This window comes from Mesocricetus auratus, unplaced genomic scaffold, assembly GCF_017639785.1.
Source record: "Mesocricetus auratus isolate SY011 unplaced genomic scaffold, BCM_Maur_2.0 Super-Scaffold_6730, whole genome shotgun sequence".
NCBI classification, from domain to species: domain Eukaryota; kingdom Metazoa; phylum Chordata; class Mammalia; order Rodentia; family Cricetidae; genus Mesocricetus; species Mesocricetus auratus.
The window spans coordinates 39948349-39966297 of record NW_024429184.1 but is presented as its reverse complement, the minus strand read 5'-3'; the positions used below and the strand labels follow the sequence as shown (position 1 = coordinate 39966297).

General features: G+C 44.0%; 1 long non-coding RNA gene across 1 annotated transcript in view; it reads right to left on the bottom strand.

Moving 5' to 3' along the window:
• The window catches only part of LOC110340150, a 54674-nt gene extending 38392 nt beyond the window's left edge, over positions 1 to 16282 (bottom strand). The window contains exon 1 of the long non-coding RNA XR_005875253.1: positions 16180 to 16282. This is a non-coding gene — a long non-coding RNA (uncharacterized LOC110340150). The remainder of the gene's footprint in view (positions 1 to 16179) is intronic.
• Between the last annotated feature and the right edge of the window lie 1667 nt (positions 16283 to 17949).

Below are 17949 nucleotides of genomic sequence, written 5' to 3'. Positions count from 1 at the left end.
TGGAACAACACTAAATGGACTCAGCCGTGTGTGTGTATGTGTGTGTGTGTGTGTGTGTGTGTGTGTAAGAGAGAGAGAGAGAGACAGAGAGACAGAGACAGAGAGAGAGAGAGAGAGAGGAGAGAGAGAGAGAAGAGGTAATGAGATTATGATGAATTGGAGAGGGGAAGACTGAAAGTAATTTCAAGAAAGAAGATAGAGTAGAAATGATGTAGATACAGTATTTATGAAATTCTCAAACTGAACATGTCAAAGGCTACATACTCTTGGGGAGAGAAACAAAATGAAAAGGTGAAATCAAATAACAAAATATACTATGAAAATCCACTCTTCTGAGGAGGAGGGTGCCATAGAAAATTAAACATGATCATATTGACAAAGACTTTCTTTGACTGAACTTTAGTTTTCCCTCTAAAACTCCAGCCTAGTGTGTCTCTGTGTTTTAGGATGTTTAGGATGCGTCATGAGAAGTTTTTTCCTATTTTTTATTACATTTATTTGTTTACTTTGTGTGGGTGGGCAGTCATGTGCCATGGTGTGACTGTGGGGGTCCAAGGACAGTTTTGGGAATAGGTTCTCTCTCTCCACCATGTGGGGTTCCAGAGATTGGACTCCAGTTGTGAGGCTTGGCAGCAGGTACCTTTACCCACTGAGCCATCTTGCCAGCCCCTAAGCTTAAAAGAGACTCTCCCACCTCAATGTCCAAGCCCTCAAAATCTTATCAATTCCCTAGTCCTCATACTTGGTACCCTGAGCTACATTCAATAAGAACACTAAGGTCTACTGCGCCAAGCTCCTTCCAATCCCTGATGTTTCCTTTCCAGTAATTGTCCATCCGGTGGTCCAGACTTTGCCTTTGGCCTATGAATCTTGACTGGCTCATATTGAACTCAGAAGGAGCCCAGCTCCATATCCCCTTTTCCTGTCATTACTGAATAAAGCATGCTTGTACTACTTTTAAAAAGAAAGCATTTCGTTGCACCACTTTATATTATAATTTTTATAAGAGAAAGCTAGAAGAGGGGAGCAGTTAAGAAAATTACCCAAGGTCCCCAGGTAGGAGATAGTGAACTTTGACTCAGAAGATGGCTGGTTCTGAGACAAAGGTCTAACTGGCTGCAGTGCTTTTATTCAGGAGCTTGTAATTGGAGGGCGTGGGTCTTGCTGTTTCCTTTCTCACGAACCTGTGACCAAGGTGGATGATTATTAAGCAGAAGGCTCGAAGTGATGGCTTTAAGCATGGAAGTACTAATGACAACCGCTTTACAGTCTAGTGTCAGGGATGATATCCATTTGGGTAAATAAGTCTCTAACCTGAGAACTAGAGTCTTGTCTCCTTCTAGGAACCGCACTATGTATTTCGCATGTGTGAAGTTTAAACACCTCGTTGCTTACTTATGATAAGAAATTGCTGCAATAAACCAAGAATGTTTGAGCCCAACAGGTATCCTTCTTTGACAGAGTGTCTGTAAACAGGACCTTGACCAGTGGAGACACCAGAGCTAGTACTTGTCTCCTGTTCAAACTAGCACAAGTGACTCACGTTAGTCAACTAAGAGAACCAAGGGGAGTCCTCCCTGCTCAGAGCAAAAGTCTCTTTTAATAGGGTTTCTATTACAGAGGTTGTTCTGTGAATTGTCGTCTGAACGTGGTCAAGCAGCCTACAAAGGGAGACGCGCCCAGAAACCGAGATATGGTGTTCATGGTGGTGGTTTTAAGGTCTGACCTGAAGCTTGGAGCCTTTCCTAGGCAACAGATGTAGCCTGCAAAGAGAAGAGAATGCTGACGGTGAGCCACACAGATGCCACACTCGGTAATTTCCTGAATGCTTTCGCAGCCACAGACGTCTTAGGACATCCATGTAAGAAAGAGATCTGGTCATGCAATTTCTCCAAAGGCCATCACTCACGCATGAAAGACTAAAAGCTGGAAAAGGGATTGCCACGTTCAACTACCAAATTGCATCTCCATATTCTTGTTAAATTTAAAGAAGCTATCGCCAGGAGTCGGTGCATACCTTTAATCCCAGCACTCGGAGGCAGAGGCAGGAGGATCTCTGTGAGTTCGAGACCAGCCTGGTCTACAAGAGCTAGTTCCAAGACAGCCTCCAAAGCTACAGAGACCTCGGGGGAAAAAAATTAAAGAAGCTGAGCTGGACAAGAGAACTTTAAGTGATAAAGTATGCCCCTTCTTTCGGTACACATCTTCCTCCCCATGTCAATGGTCCCTAGCCTGAGAGGCTGAGTTCTCTGTCTGTCTTAGTACTTAGTCCTTAGCCCACTGTGCTAAGTACATCGGGGCCTCCATAAATCTCTAGTGTCCCTAGTGGATCTTTGCAGCAATGCATTCCAACCTGCTCATGGGAGGAATGGCATCTGTAGCTCTAGATCCCCCAGTCATGGCTGCCTGTCAGTATTTATCTATCCTCATCTCTGCCACAGGTGCCTGAAGCCCCTGTGCATGAACATCTGCCAACAGGCCTTCTTTGTGGCTCTCTTAAAAACTCAAGGAAGACACTCAAATAACCCTCAGTTCAGCCCTAACACATAGTTGACCTGCATTCAGTGTGACTGTGTTGCCCTCTAGTGTTCAAAAAGAGCAACTGTAAGCAGCAGTTTTCAACTTCAAAATATTCCTCCCTCTTACCTGTTTTCCACAACCTGAGAGTCTCTCCTGCACCCAGAATGGTAACCGTATGTGTACTGAGTAGCTAATACTTAATTCATATAAAATTTTAAATCTGAGTGTGTATCCAGGCCACGATGCTTTCTGGGCATCCCTATCCTTCCCCTCTAGCTCTTCCGGACACTTTGCCCCGACTTTTGGTAACGCTACCGCGTACAGACTCTCATCCTGGTGCAGCCAGCCTTACGGTCTGGTCCTTCATCTCCCAAGGTAACCTTGTCATACAGTTCACTCTCTCCATCCCATTCACCAGGCTGGTGGCCTCTGTGCCCATATGTCCCTCCCAGTCATCACCTTTATCCTCCTTACTTTCCCTTATCAACTCTGGTCGCTTAAGCTCCAACCTCACTCCATGCCCACTGGCCTGTCTTGCCAGCCAACTCCCTTCTAAACATGATGCGTGTATAACTCACTGACTCTTCTGATCACAGGTCTGCCAGCTGTGTGCCTCTTTGTTTTTCAACCACTTTCGTGTAGTTGGAAGTTTTTCTCTGTCTCGACAGGTCCCATTGGATCAGTTTCTCTCCTGCCCACCAGCTCCCCACAGCTGCTCATGAGATAAATCCCTAAGAGGCTAATATATCAGTTACAATTGTTTGGCCAATGACTCCGACATATTATTGACTAGCTCTCTCTGATAAATTAACCCATTTCTATTAATTTGTGTATGACACGACACTGTGGCTTAATGCTTCCTCGGTTTGTTACTCTTCAGCGGTTCCATGGTATCTGCTGGCTCCGCCTTCTTTCTCTGCATAACTCTGGATTTCCCTCCTTGCTATATTTTGCCTGAGCCATTGGTCAAAACAGCTTTATTCATCAACCAATAAAGCAACACATATCCGCAGCATACAGAAGGACATCCCACATCAATTTCCTATTCAGCTTAGACCCTCAGGTCAAGTGTAGCTATGCCTTTGTCAACAATGCTAACTCTTCATCCCTGTCAACACTTGCCTGTATGTCCCAGTGGAGCACAATGATACCCACACAAACCGCACCTCTAGTCCTAGGAAGAGCTCACACTTTCCCATTCATCCAAAGGAGGCTTTCACCATTCCACACCACTCTCCTGACCGCCCCACCTCGGTTCTATTCCAAGACACCACTACCTCTTATCGTGAAGGAAAATGCCTATTCTATTGTCAACAAAGCATTTTCATGTGGATACATTTGACCTATGCACACCCTGAGAATCCCAGCTGTGTGGGAAGTGGATTCTCTGTTCAGGGGCTCCAGAGAGTCCTCGGTCGCCCCTACTGGCAAAGCACATGCAGTTCATTTATTCCTGTCTAGAAGAAAACAGTGGAACAGCCCAGAAAGCAAGAGTCTTATCTCCCTTTCTTTTGAAAACTGTTACTACTAAGAATGGCATTTCCTTGTATGCCTATTGATCTGCCATTTTCAGAGGCCATGCTTCAGACCTGACTGTCCACTCTCAACAGTCTGGGTCACAGCTTTGGAACCAATCCCATGTAGAAAGTCAGACTAAGCTCCGGTGGAAGCATCATGCCACAGAATCAAGGCTCATGGGCATAGCTGTGACAGTGCTGCAGAGAACTCAGTGACCCAAGTGCACTTAAAGATTAGCTCATTTTCTGTAAACATTTGATAGGAGCTAAAGCCACTTCTACTGGGAATAGGGGACCCAAATGAGTCACCCATCAAAATTCCAGGCAGACAGGACTCTCAGCTCCTTTCTGGACCTTTCACTGAAGTGTGAAAACCAGGGAGTTCTGCTCCTGTCAGTAAAATGTGTACTCCTCTGTCCCCATTTTACTTCTAATGGATCTTTCTTTGCTGTGCACCTATATTATTATACATGATGCTGACCTCCAACACGGGCCTTCCCACACATGCTGTCCTAGATGTGGGTCTAGGAGGGTCCCCTCACTTCATCAAAGCTGATATTTAGAGAAGCCCTGGCCTGGGAGATATGGCTCCTAGCTGGACTTGGGTAAGAAACTCACTCTCTTCAGCCTCAGTGTTTCCCTCTGTAAAATGGAGATGTTTGATGTTGTCAAAATCAACTCAGCAGCACTGTGAGGACTAATTATATCATCATGATAAAAAAGACTCCAGGAGCACCCAAGGACACAGGACAGAGGGCATCCCTATATAAGATGGATTTAGGGACTTACAGTAAAGCTTGCTACTGGACAATGTTTCCTAAAAGCTTGGAGTTGGGGGAAGGGGGGCTGGACATTGAGGAGCAGCACCAGCTCGGGAAATAAGAACCATCTGAAGGGAGGCCCAGCCCATACCGGCTGAGTCAGCCACGGCACACACCTACAGAACGACTGATTCATGCACATTTTAAGCTGTTTATAAAGATTTGGGGGAGGAATGGGACAGGATTGAACTGGCCCATGGGGACAGATGAGACAATGGAGGAGAGTCTGTGGATCTGAAGCTGGAAGTATTAAAGGGATGCCTCAGACTTCATGCCCATTACAGCTTGTGTGCTGCCCATCCATGGCAGTGTGGGTAGTGGAAGAGCCCGGAGTTGTGGTAAACTGAACAGTGGGTGTCCAAGCAAAAAGAGCAAGGGTGTGGCTTTCAGTGACCAGCAGCTGTTAGTGTCCCATAGAGCCCTTTCCAAGCAGAGGAGAGTGGGACCCTTCCAGTAGCCGCATAGAGGCCAGCACGTTCACACATGAAGACAGGACACCGCTTTCCCCCTGAGCTCTGAGCAATAGCCTACAGTTCTCTTTCTTCTTAGGGAGGGAGGAACTCCAGGACACGTGGAAAACTGCCTACACCCAGCTGAGGCATTTAAGAGAGCCAGGCTCTCAGCTCTGCCAATTACTAGCTGAGCTGCTTAAATATACTTGTTCAACTCTCTGTTTCCTGGTTTCTAAAATACACAAACAAGAGGTACAGTAAACAGTGTTGATCAGATGGAGACTGGATGACTTTCCACTCAGGATCATTGTTGCAATTCATTGTTCTCTGGGTGGGATTGCTAATTCTAGGAGCCAACTTGCCTGGGCTACAGGGAACCAACTTGGGCTACAGAGTATCCAGATACCTGGGTACAACATTGCTCTTTTCATGGAATGTGTTTGGGATAAGAGTAATATTTCAATCAATAGACTCCCAAAAAGAAAATGCCCGTCATCTTCTGTTGTAAGCCTGAACAGAATGAAAACTTACCCTCCCTAAGATTAGAGCAAATCTCCTTTGTGTAGTTCTCTGAATTTTAAGGGTAATGCTAACTGGTGCTGTGTTTTATTGTTCATTTGTTCTGATGAAATCACTGAAATGCAAACCTGGTTGTTTGAGAGTGAAAATCTACTCCATCTGACTCTTCCTGTAGTATGCAGAGAAGGGCTGTCACAAGCATAGGCCCAGGAAGACAATGTCACAAGATTCCAGCACAGAGAACACACCTTGAGAGGTTTCAAGAAACAGGCAAAGGAAGAATTTGCCACATTATGGGGGGTGATGCAGACAGTCCTCACTGGCAGAGCTCATCCAGCAGGGACAGTGGTGGCAGAGTGAGGGAGAGCAAGAGCACCCTCAATGTCAGTGTGGAGACGACTGCACTTTGAGGATACACAGGCAGCTTTAAATGGTTTGTAAGGAAGGAATAGGAGGAAATGTAGAATATTGGGTTCTAGCTGGAATTATCTCTTCCTGTCTGTCCAAGCATGACTTTGACAAAGGAAGACTAGGAAATGGCAGTTGAGTGTCACTGGTGTTGAAGAACATGACAGATTTCCTGGTGATGACTTTGCCTCCCAAAAACCAGATCCCCTGCCAGGAGCATTAAGAAGTCTCTGGAGACTGGCAGATGACTAGGGAGGTCAATGATTCGCTTCCCAGTGAAGATTTTCAGCTGAGTTGGAAGGGAAGAGAGTGGCCATTACAGTTTATACTGTGGAAGACAACGGGGACCAAGTGCCATCATTTCCTAGGAGAGCAGCAAAACTAGTAAGACAATTTCATATATGCAGTCATTTATCCAGCAAGGTTTAGCAGATTCCCAGGTGCCCTGGAGGCCATAGCAAAATGGATGATGTCCAGGCTCTGTGTCACGTGGAAGTTCTAAAAATCAAGGGATCTCAAGGGATCTTCATCAGTGTTGCTGAAATTTTTATCTCTGAAAGGGAAGACAAATCCTCATTTCTCTGGCATTTAATCCTGACTCACAAAGTCATTGATTTCCAGGACAGGGTGGGTAGGCTGTGACAGTGTTTAGTTCATAATTAAGCCCTTGATATAACTGGATACACACAGGAATTTTTGGACTTTATCGCGTATTTTGGGAAAAATCCCTTGATTTCTTGTATGTATCTAATAAGACAAATTGTGTTACAGTGACAAATGATTTAAGGAAGGGAAGACTTCTCTACGTTCATGTGACTGCAGAAGGGTCCGTGATTTGAAAATAATGTGATCTGGAAATGATTGTGACAAAGGATGAAAAGAGAGTATGACTGACAGGAAGACCAGTGAGTGATCTGAAGTCATGGACCCTCCAGGAGCTAAGAGCTATATGCAGGATAAGGACAAGAGGACTTTTAAAACAATATTTTGCTTACACATTCACGCAAAGGGGCCTGTGAAATAAATGTCCACATGTTCATTATCTATAGACATTAAGAGTAAAGCATACCTATACAAGCTAATATAAAAATGGAGCAATAGACACATATTCATGGTTGTTATAAACCTAAACATGGGAACATAGAAATATGTCTAGATGAGAAGGTGCCAGGCTCCGAGAGCCTGGCTAAGGGCAAGCTCTGACCGCATTCTCAAGGACAAAAGCAGGGAACAGAACAACTGGAAGGTTTGAAGACCTTGCTCAGTGAGAACCAAAACCCAGCCCTAGGAAAGAGATAGCTTCAAAGATGGACATACGCCCCATAAAACTGTGCTTGCTTCAAGAACCACAGCACACACCAGGTAGCGGTGGCTCACACCTTTAATCCTAGCACTAGGGAGGCAGAGGACAGTGGATCTCTGTGAGTTGGGGGCGAGCCTGGTCTACAGAGTGAGTTCCAGGACAGCTAAGGTTACACAGAGAAACGCTGTTTTGAAAAAACCAAAACACACACACAAAAAAACAAACAAACAGAGCACAACATACGCAGAACAATAAGGAGCACAGTACAGCAGTTACTGTGGGAAGCATCACCCAGTCCTAAGAGAAGTATGAAAGTCACTCAGAGTCCTGGTGTGCAGAGCTCACAGCCCTACTTAGTCCAAATGACCTGGTGCCTTCATTCCAGAATATGCAACTTTGTTGCCCACAAAATAATCCCTTTTGACTGCTGTCAATATCTTTTTAAAATGCATTTTTCTTGTTTTTTTAATACTTTTCTATTTTTTGAAATTATGACTTTATAATTTTCCCCTTTTTTCCTTCTTCTGAGCCCTTCCGTGTACTTTTTCTTGCTCTCTCAAGTTCATGGCTTCTATTTCTTTGACACACACATATACACACACTCATACACACAGACATACAGCTTCATAATTAATACAGCGTCTTGTGTGTTATTTGGGGACTACAACACGGCAGAGCCCAGGCAACTGGTGGGGAAAAACCAAAGCGGCTGGAAGGAAAAGGCTTCTCTCTACACTTGGGTGAGGAAAAGCTAACCTAGAGAGGTAAAATGATTAGTAACTATCCACAAAAGCCTAGATAATGAAATAGAAGGAGTCGCAGATCAAATTTACTGGGCTGATAGATATGTTTCATGTCTTAATTAGGGTAGTAGCTACCAGAGTACATAAATTAATCGAAGCATACATCAGTGAACATCTAAAGTAAGTGCTTTTTATTTTATGTAAGTTGTGCTTCAATAAAATGAATATATAGTGAAATTAATTTTTAAAAGACAAGTCATAGAAGAGTTTGTGTAGTAGTCTCACATCAAAACTGATCTCATCTATATTTTGCATGTGTGCAATATATGTATGTAACCATGTGGATGACATGAATGCATGTAGTCACATTTGTGTATGTGTAGAACATTTCTGGAGCATATATATATATATGTATATGTATGTATGTATGTGTCTATGTATATGTGTCTATGTACACATATATGTATATGTATGACATGGAAGTTCCATAGAGGTGGATTGGGACTTGGGGTGGGAAGGAGAATTGCTTTTCATTAGAATAATACTGCTTTTTAAAAATCAAACATGTACATATAAACTTTTTAACAATATCATATAGTTTTCTTTTTCTTCATGAAAATACGGTTGTGCCCAGACTCCGTAGCTGTGTAGGCCTAATACTTTAAGCACTGTCTTGTCAGTAGTGAGCATCCCATCTCAACAGTCTAACTCCATGACACTTCCAGTGTGTTCTTTAAAAATTGCAGTTTTTAGCACAGTGTGATGGTGCAGGCCTCTAATTGGAGGAAGCTGAGATAGGAAGATTATGGCTATGATTTAAATGACAACCTTTGCTACATAGTAAGACCATGTCTCAAAAAATATTTTTTCATGGAAATGTAGGTTTGCCTAGGCCAAAACATCCTTGTTGCTTTGTTTCTATAATATAAAAGCCAGTCTCCATTGTAAGCTTTAGAGGAAGTGATACCATGTCTTATTATTTACTATTACTATTTTTTTTTTGTCATGTGTTGTTCTCATCTTCATTTGGTCCATGACTGATCACTCAGCCAGGCCTGATCATTTGTCTTGATCATGCTTAAGTCCTGGTCCCACTGCCTTCCTGCTGAGGCTACCCTAGATCAGGTACTTCTCTTAGGTTTGCCCTGCCAGTCTCTAACTGGAGCTCTCTCCAGCCTTTCTCCATTCCCAACTCTTCTATGCCCTCACTGTTCTTAAGGGAAAATCACATTCTCACCATCCTGTTCATAATCCTTCAAACCTTCCCACTGAACTTAAGCAGATAACGTGGCCTCTTAGCTCACCTGGCCCTCAGACGTGGCTCCTGCCTCTTCTTCATGCCATCCTCTTCCTCCCGGTCCACTCAGACTCCTCTGTTCCTTAAACAGAGTTCTTTCTGCTGGGTCTTTGCACGCACTATTCCATCTTCACACACTCTTCTGCTCTCTGGACCCTGTGTCCCCCAACTACCTGGCTCCAACTTCACAGGGTGTCTATGAGACTGTTGTGACTAGCGGAGGTAAAAGCAGAGAGAAGAAGGCAGGGTAGAGAGTATAGCCTCAGAAACTCTAAAGAAACGGTGTGAAGACCACGGAGGTGAGGACGTGCTAGGCCAACAGGAAGTTGGAAGTAGCCAGATCCATCTGGCTTATAGGGAGGTAAAGAGAAGAAACGAGGGAATGGGGACTGAACAGAGCTGGAAGGATAAAGAACCACAAGAGTCGTAATGGAGCCCTTGTTTTGCAAACATCTATTTTTAAACCAAGGAGTGACAGTCTCTCTGTTTTAGAAAGGAGTGTCCAGTGCCTTGTGGAGAAGTACAGGAGGGACATGGACCAACTTAGGAAAAGATGGTAAGAACTTGACCAGGCAGCAGGAGGTAGACACTGCTGGAAATGATCAATTTGAGGATGCGGAGCTGTGAGCTTATGAGAAGGATGGACGAAGGCAGAAAGACAGATAGACTAGGTGTCCAAGAATATTCCAGATACCCACTAGAGCAACTGGGCATCCAGTATGGTCACTGGTTGAGATAGAGATCTCCAAGGGGAGCAGGTTGACAGAAGACAATGATTTAGATGTGGAGTACGCTGACATTGGAGTGTTTGTTCTCAAGTCAGCATGCAGGATTTCGTTCAGACCTAGCCCCAGCTATAGCATGCAGCACCTTACACTCAGATACCTACTTGGACCCTTTTCATTCTTCCCTGTGTCTGTATGTTTCTAGAACTGCTGTTTTCTATGTCCCAATAAGGGATGCCAACTGTTTCCTGTGCTTACGGGCTTGTTAAAGCAAAGGGAGAAAACTGGGAAGGAGACCAGTCCCACTAGGGTCAAAACTTCCATTAGAAAATGTTTTTCTTCCCCAAGCATGGGTCAGTCAGTCATATTGTTTGCCTTCCTCAAGATTCCTCCCATGGCTCAACGCTTCCTAAACACTCCAGACCACTTTGCCTCTTCTACACTGAGCCTCAGGAACACATTTTTTACATAGTTAGAGTTCCTTCTTTGCTTTTGAACTCTTTGCAGGTGCACATATCACACCGACTAAATCTTTGAACTATGAAAACGTCCGGCTTAAACAGTACTTCACTTTCCTGTCACCCCTGTGCTTGGTACAATCCCAGACACAAACATTTTCAAAAAATATGAATTGGATTGAAATGGACATTGAATTCTTTAGGGTAAAAACGACGTTGAGAGGATGTGATATGATGGGAGACGGCATATTGGTTAGTGGTTAGGAGAGTGAAACCATATTAGCTGCTAACACGAGAAGGAATGTAACCCTGTATAACAAGAAGCCTCTTTTTGTTTTGTTTTAAGCGATACTATAGTATTTTTATTTAAATTACAAACGATCTTATTTTACATATCAATTCCAGTTCCCTCTCCCCCTTTTGCTCCCCTGGAAGGATTAGGCCTTCATGAGGGAATCATCAAAGTCTGCCATATCATCTGGGGCAGGGTCTAAGCCCTCCCCCATGTGTCTAAGCTGAGAGAGTATCCTCCCAAAGCCCATTCGTGCACTAGGAATAAATATTGGTTCCACTGCCAGATGCCCTATAGACTGCCCAGGTCTCCTAACTGACATCCACATTCAGGTGGCCTGGTTCCGTCCTATGCTGGTTTCCCAACTGTCAGTCTAGGGTCCATGAGCTCCCCCTTATTCAGGTCAGCTCTTTTGTGGGCTTCCCCAGTCTGGTCTTGACCCCTTTGCTCACTCCTCCCTCTCTGCAACTGGATTCCAGGAGCTCAGTGTTTAGCTGTGGGTGTCTGCTTCTGTTTCCATCAGCTACTGGATGAAGGCTCTAGAATGGTTCATAAGGTAGTCATCAATCTCATTATAGGGGAAGGGTTATAGGGGAAGGGCATTTAAGGTAGCCTCTCCACTATTGCTTAGATTCTTAGTTGGGGGTCTTGTAGATCTCTGAACATTTCCCTAGTGCCAGGTTTCTCTTTAAACTTATAATGGCTCCCTGTATTATGGTATCTCTTTTCTTGTTCTCTTCTATTCTTCCCCGACTCAATCTTCCAGCTCCCTCATGTCCTCTTCTCCCCTTTCTCTATATCTCTCCCCTCTCCTGCCCCCCACCCACGCTCCCAATTTGCTCATGAGATCTGTCCCTTTCCCCTTCTCCAGGGAACCATGTATGTCTCTCTTAGAGTCCTCCTTGTTTCCTAGCTTCCCTGGAGGTGTAGATTGTAGGCTGGTCAATCCTTTGCTGGATGTGAGGTATAGCTCAGAGATTGCGCCTGATATGTTTGAGGCCTGAGTTCAACTCTCAGTTCTGCAAAAAGTCAGTCAACCAATTAAAAGCTTATTTTCTGAGATCGTCTTCGTTTGTGAACACTATTAGTTCATAAAAACACAGCACTTGTCATTTACAGTAAATGATACCCAGCAGTGCGAAACAACACAAATGACAAGACTTGGGGTAAATGACTTCCATTTGGCTAGAGCATGGCCATTGTGACATTCGGGAAATTTAAAGGAAGGGTATTCATGACTCATCTTGTAACATCATTCTCCAGGCAGAAGAGGTGAGGCAGCTCACCTCTGGCTGCCAGGATACACTTGTCAGGATGGAGAAAGCTGCCTGACGTGGGGAGGGTACAGGGGCAGACAAAGGGTTTGTCTTGTGAGCCCTGGCCGGCCAGCTTCTGGAACTCTACCAGTGGTGCCACTATTTCATATAAACTCTCCCACTGTGGGACACACGAGACCTTCAACACATAGCTTGTAACAGAGGAGCAGCTGAGACTAACAAGAGTGGGCCCAAGGCGGGTGACCGGTGGGTCAGGAGTGCATGAGAGCCAAGCCTGCGGAGATGGAGAGGACAAGGGGCAGGCACTACAGAGGTTGCCTCATAGCTCTCAGCTCTGCTGAGGGCTTGTTTTTCAGCATACCTTTTCCCTCCAGGAGGCACAGGATAAACAGCAGGAGAGATCCTTGTGTCCCTAGCGGCACCCACACCCATCGACTCCGGATCACATTCCTTTCCAGACTTCAAGGGTCTCAGGTTACAAAGGCCTTGTTGCGCAATCCTTAGAGGAGTGGGCTTGGTGGGAGCTGGGTTTGGCGGAAGGGGTGTGCCCTGCATGTGTCAGGAATCTGTGTGTGGCCAGATGCCAAGGCACCCAGGTGGTGGCAACAAGAGTCACCGTATAATGCCTCCGGATCTTTGGAGAGGTGCCTGTCTTTCTTTTATCCCCTCCTGAGGCTTTTAAGTAACATTGTCAAACTACAAGTTTTGGAGTAATTTTAGGGGGAACATTCCAAAAGTTTGCTAGGTGTACCTGCCTGCCAGTTTACCGGAGATAGCTGGGACTTCACAACCACATAGCAGAAGCTGAATCTAAACTCCCTTTCTTCCTGTTTTCCACAATCAGTTTCCTCCCACCATAGTGTATGCAAATTTCCCAATATACTCCACAGCTTTAGAAATCAGTATGGAAGCAGAAAGACAGGCCACAGCTCTGCTCAAAACTTGAGTCACAATGGACTGGTTTTCCCTAAAGGAACGTTCATGCTTCTCTTTAACCTGGCTTGGAAAGCCAGGGATGTAGTGAGAGTCTTTTAGGAGTTAGATGTTTCGGTTAAACCAATATGAATCTACAATACAAAAGGCTATCTATATTTACCAATAGCAACAAAAGTATTCACCACCTACTTCCAATGATGCACCAAGCTGACAACCACAACAATTAGTATTTATCCTAAATGAATATTTGTTTCACTTCATTTTCCTCCAGAATTTAGACCTTGGACTGGACATTAATGCATTCGCAAGGAATTCAGTTAGAAACGTTTAGTACCCGAGTCCAGAGAGTGCCGAGGCATAAATCTACAAGCTGATTGAGACATGAGACATGCAGTTCTATAGAAAAGCCCTGGACAAGGCTGACCAAACACCCAACTTAACAAGACAATTCCAAATAAAATCAGAAATCATAGGAAAAGTTCCAGAAGCCCCACTTAGGAAATACATTGGGTAATAAGGGTAGGTCACTTGCCACTTACATGTGAAATAGTGTTGGCTGCCATACAAAGGATGTGTAACACACTCATAAACGAACAAGGTCTGCCTACACTGGAAGAGGCAAGACCACAGGAAGATTATAATGGTTACAACGTAAAAATCTTGTAAATTGTGTAAATGCTATTAGAGTGTATACATGCATCATGTGCCTGTGTAAATGTTTGTGTAGTATTTATATGTGTCCATGAACACATGAAGGCCAGAAATCAAATCAGAGTATATCCCTCTCCACATATTATTATTATTGCTGTTATTTATTATTATTTATTATTATTATTACTATTACCTAAAGATCACTGATTAGCCAAGACTAGCTAGCCAGTAAGCACCCTCGATCCTGCTGTTTCTATATCCCAAGGTCTATGCTTACAGGCATGTACCAACATGCCCAATTTGCCACATGAGTACTGGGGATCTGAACTCTGCCATCATGTTTGCATAGCAAGCACATTAAGTCTGAGCCATTTCTCCAACCCATTTATTTGTCTACTTGTTATCTTTTTAATAGGCTATGTGTCCTGTCAGCTTCAAGACAAGGTAACTTGCTAACTTCCCTGTGTTTGTTTTCTTTATTATCCCAACCTTTTGAATGGTTTGGGGTCTTTCTGTGACCTTGACTCAAGATCTATTAGTCTGTAGAGGCTGGGCGGTGAACACTGTGACCTCTTGAGAGCATCTGCGTTCACCAATAACTGCTGGGGAAAATGAGATACTCTCAGTTTTAGAATATTCTAACCTAGAAATGCCAAGAGTTAGTTCAAATATAAACTAATTCAGCATGAATGAAGGACAGGGTGCACTGGGCCAGCCACCTAGCTGAAAGGACTTGGTTCCCAGCCAGCACACAATCTATCTGTGCTGATTTCCCTGGGAGACGCAGCCAGGGATGTTTCCCTGGTCCCTACAACTCTAAATCCCATGCCACAGCATGAGCATCAACTTCACAGGATACTACTGTCGATAAAACATAAATGCAGATGAGCTAGAAAATTGGGTTTTCTGTTTATTAGTTTAGGTGAGGTCTAAGCCTAATTTTTAAATGTCTATAAAATGAAAGAAGTCTAAAAAGCCGGCCAATTTAATTTTCAGAGTCTTAAGAAATTGGACCATATTTTAATCGTGAAAAATCGTAGCAACTTTCCAACTGGAAGCTGAATGTGAGCTAGACAGTTAGCACGCAAGCACATTCTGCTTTGACCTGGGTCCCTCTGGGTTTTACATGCTGTGGCTACTGCTGCCTTCCTAGAGCATCAGGACACTGGCCTCACTGCTGTGATACTTTTATTCATGAGCCGGTGGAGGCTGAAGGGGGTTAAAACTGTGCCCTGCGTGTATTTGGTCTCTTTACTGTGTGTTGTGCCTGGTGTGCCCTGTGTAACTGGTCTGCAGCAGAGCCCTGGGCTGCTGTTTACACTGATGGCATGTCATAACAAACGGGGATTCTGCCTGTGGACTTATGTTTCTGAAGACCCAAGGGAGTCCAAGCGGAGATGAGTCAGGACCTGGCACCACCCCCGAGCTCCGCCCTGCTACGCAACAGAATTTCTATTTGTTGTCACTTGGAATCTTTCTGGGTCTCCAGGAAGAAACAAATATTTTAGAAGAAATTATTTTACCCCAAGGCAAGATAAAGAAAACAAGACTCTTCACATGTCCTGCAGCAACTCTCTCACTGTAAGATCCTTAGATGGGGGCGGGGAGGGTGGGGGCAACTGAGATGGCTCCACCTGAACTGGACTTGGCCTCTCAACCCTGCGGCCTTTCTTTTTCTCTGTCAACTGTGGGAGGCCTTTTGCCCTCGAAGCCTTGGAATTTCAAAACCAGACTTTGGAGTTAATCTCTATTGTTAACCCATAATATACCTTTTCCATCTTGTATTAATTTGTGTTGTATTTTAAAAACTTTATTATTAAAATGATTCTTTCATTTAAATATTTAAAATCTTTACTCTTCCCTGTCATTCTGGGAGAAGCCATTAAAAAGAAAGGCACCCGTGCAGAAGAGTATCACCAATCGAGATAATTCCTTTAGAAAGTTGCTGTGAACTGACAGGAGACCCCGTACCTTCTGCATTTCCCAGAGATTGGGGAGAGGCCAGTGGCAGGGTTGGGCAGGGGTGGGGGCTGTCTGAGAATAGAAAATGCCTTTGTGTTGTGGCTTCACAACCTCCTGGATGACTGTAGAGAGGACATAGCCCAGATCTTCTTCTGGGAGCCCCACGGGATTCGACCGTTCCTAAGGAGTACTATTGCTCTGTGACACACTGTTCTTCCTGGAGGCGTGCTCCCCTGTGGGTATCTCCTTTTCCTCTAGACACTAGCAAGTTCTACCCTTAGCTTAGCAAGTCATGTACCTGCGCTGGAGGCATGGCTGGCTGATCCTTCTGGGTCCTTCCAGTAGTGTTCTGCCTCTGCCTTGTCAATAACTGAACTGCTGGTGCTTTTCCTTCTTGGATTCTAAGATCCAGTCTACGTTGGGTATTGTGATGTCACAGAGTAGAACCCTTACTCCCCCACCCCCACCCCAGCTGAAACCTCTCTGCCCACATCAATGACGATCTCTCAATTTCTATTTCATTTAGCCCTCAGAACTTTGCTGGAACTCTCAGGGAAGGGACCTTGAAGGTCATCCAGTTCCATTGCTTTATACATAACAGCATCAAGGCCCTGGATGGTGAAGTCTAATCTAACTAGAGCCCAGAGGCCTTCAGTGCTGACCTCGAACCCTTCTGAACATGATGCTTCTAAACATGTTTCTACCCTGCTCTCCTCTCCCGAGTTGGCCAACACCCGAGGTTTCTGGCAGGCAGCTCAAGAGGCCACCAGCCTCTAACCATGGCCAGAAGCCACCCAGACACAGTACATGGAGTAACACAGCAGTCACCATGGAGACCGTTTGCTTTTCTGACAACCTGTAGATGCCGGAAAGAGCTCCTCTTAACCCAGACTCAGAAATCCTGACCCACCAGACTAATTCTAGAATAGCAAGCCATGTGACTTCCGAGTAATTGATGTTTTCATAGATTTGGAGATGAGTAACAAAGTAAAAGCTATAGGTATTATCCACTACAATGACATATCAGTTCCTAATATTTACCTGAAAAGGAGTATCAGTAAAGAAACAGACTCTCACTACAATGCAGTTCTTTTCTCCATCTCCTTTTTGTAGACATTACCCCTATGATGTTAAGGGATTATCTTCACTGCATGAGATGACTTGTGCCTCTGACGTCATAGAACTGTTCTTTCAGATACTTTGGGGGTGGGGGCACATATATCACACTGTTGTAACATTTTATATCATGCTTCAACCTTTACAAGCCACTTTCACATATATCATTTCATTTAATCACATCTCAGTGAGGTAGTATATTATTTTTAGTACAATTTTATGGATGAGAAAATTATAGCTTAAAGTGGTTAGGACTTGCACGAGATCCCAAAGCTAATTAAGTAGAAAGGTTAACATTAACTGTAAACCAGATCTTCCAGTCAAGCATTTTCGCCACCATAGGGCTTCCCCTGGTTCAGAGTTGTCAATTGGTTCCAGAAAATATTTAAAGGCAACTGCATTAAGTGACCCTTCGAGTAGTAAGAAATAAATCATTCCCAAGGGTTATAAATGTTGTTTACTAGCCTCCTAAATGTCTCCATAAGCCTGGTTGATGGACACTAATTTCAAACTTGAATCTGATATAATGACGGCCCTTTCACTCAGTTCCACATCTGTGGATCCTTTGAAGGCATCCATTATGGACACAGATGACATTCAGATGAAAGAGTTCTCTGCAGCATGGCTTATAGCAGGAGACAAATTAAACATGCAGCTGTAGACAAGCAGTAAACACAATTCCACTAAGTGCCAGGAATGGTGTTTTTGGACAGAATTTCCTGAATTCGGACCATTTGTTTGCCAGGAACACTAAATTTACTTGACATATTCCTTTTTATTAACTCACATATTTTAGTACGAAAATAATGTTTGAAAGTATTTTATGTAACAGAAAGAACTGATGATGATAAAAAAAATAAAAAGTACAATGACAAAGGAATGTTTGTCATTAATGCCTTTGTTTTGTCCTGAAACCTAACTGAAAATACACAACTGACCTAATCAAATACCT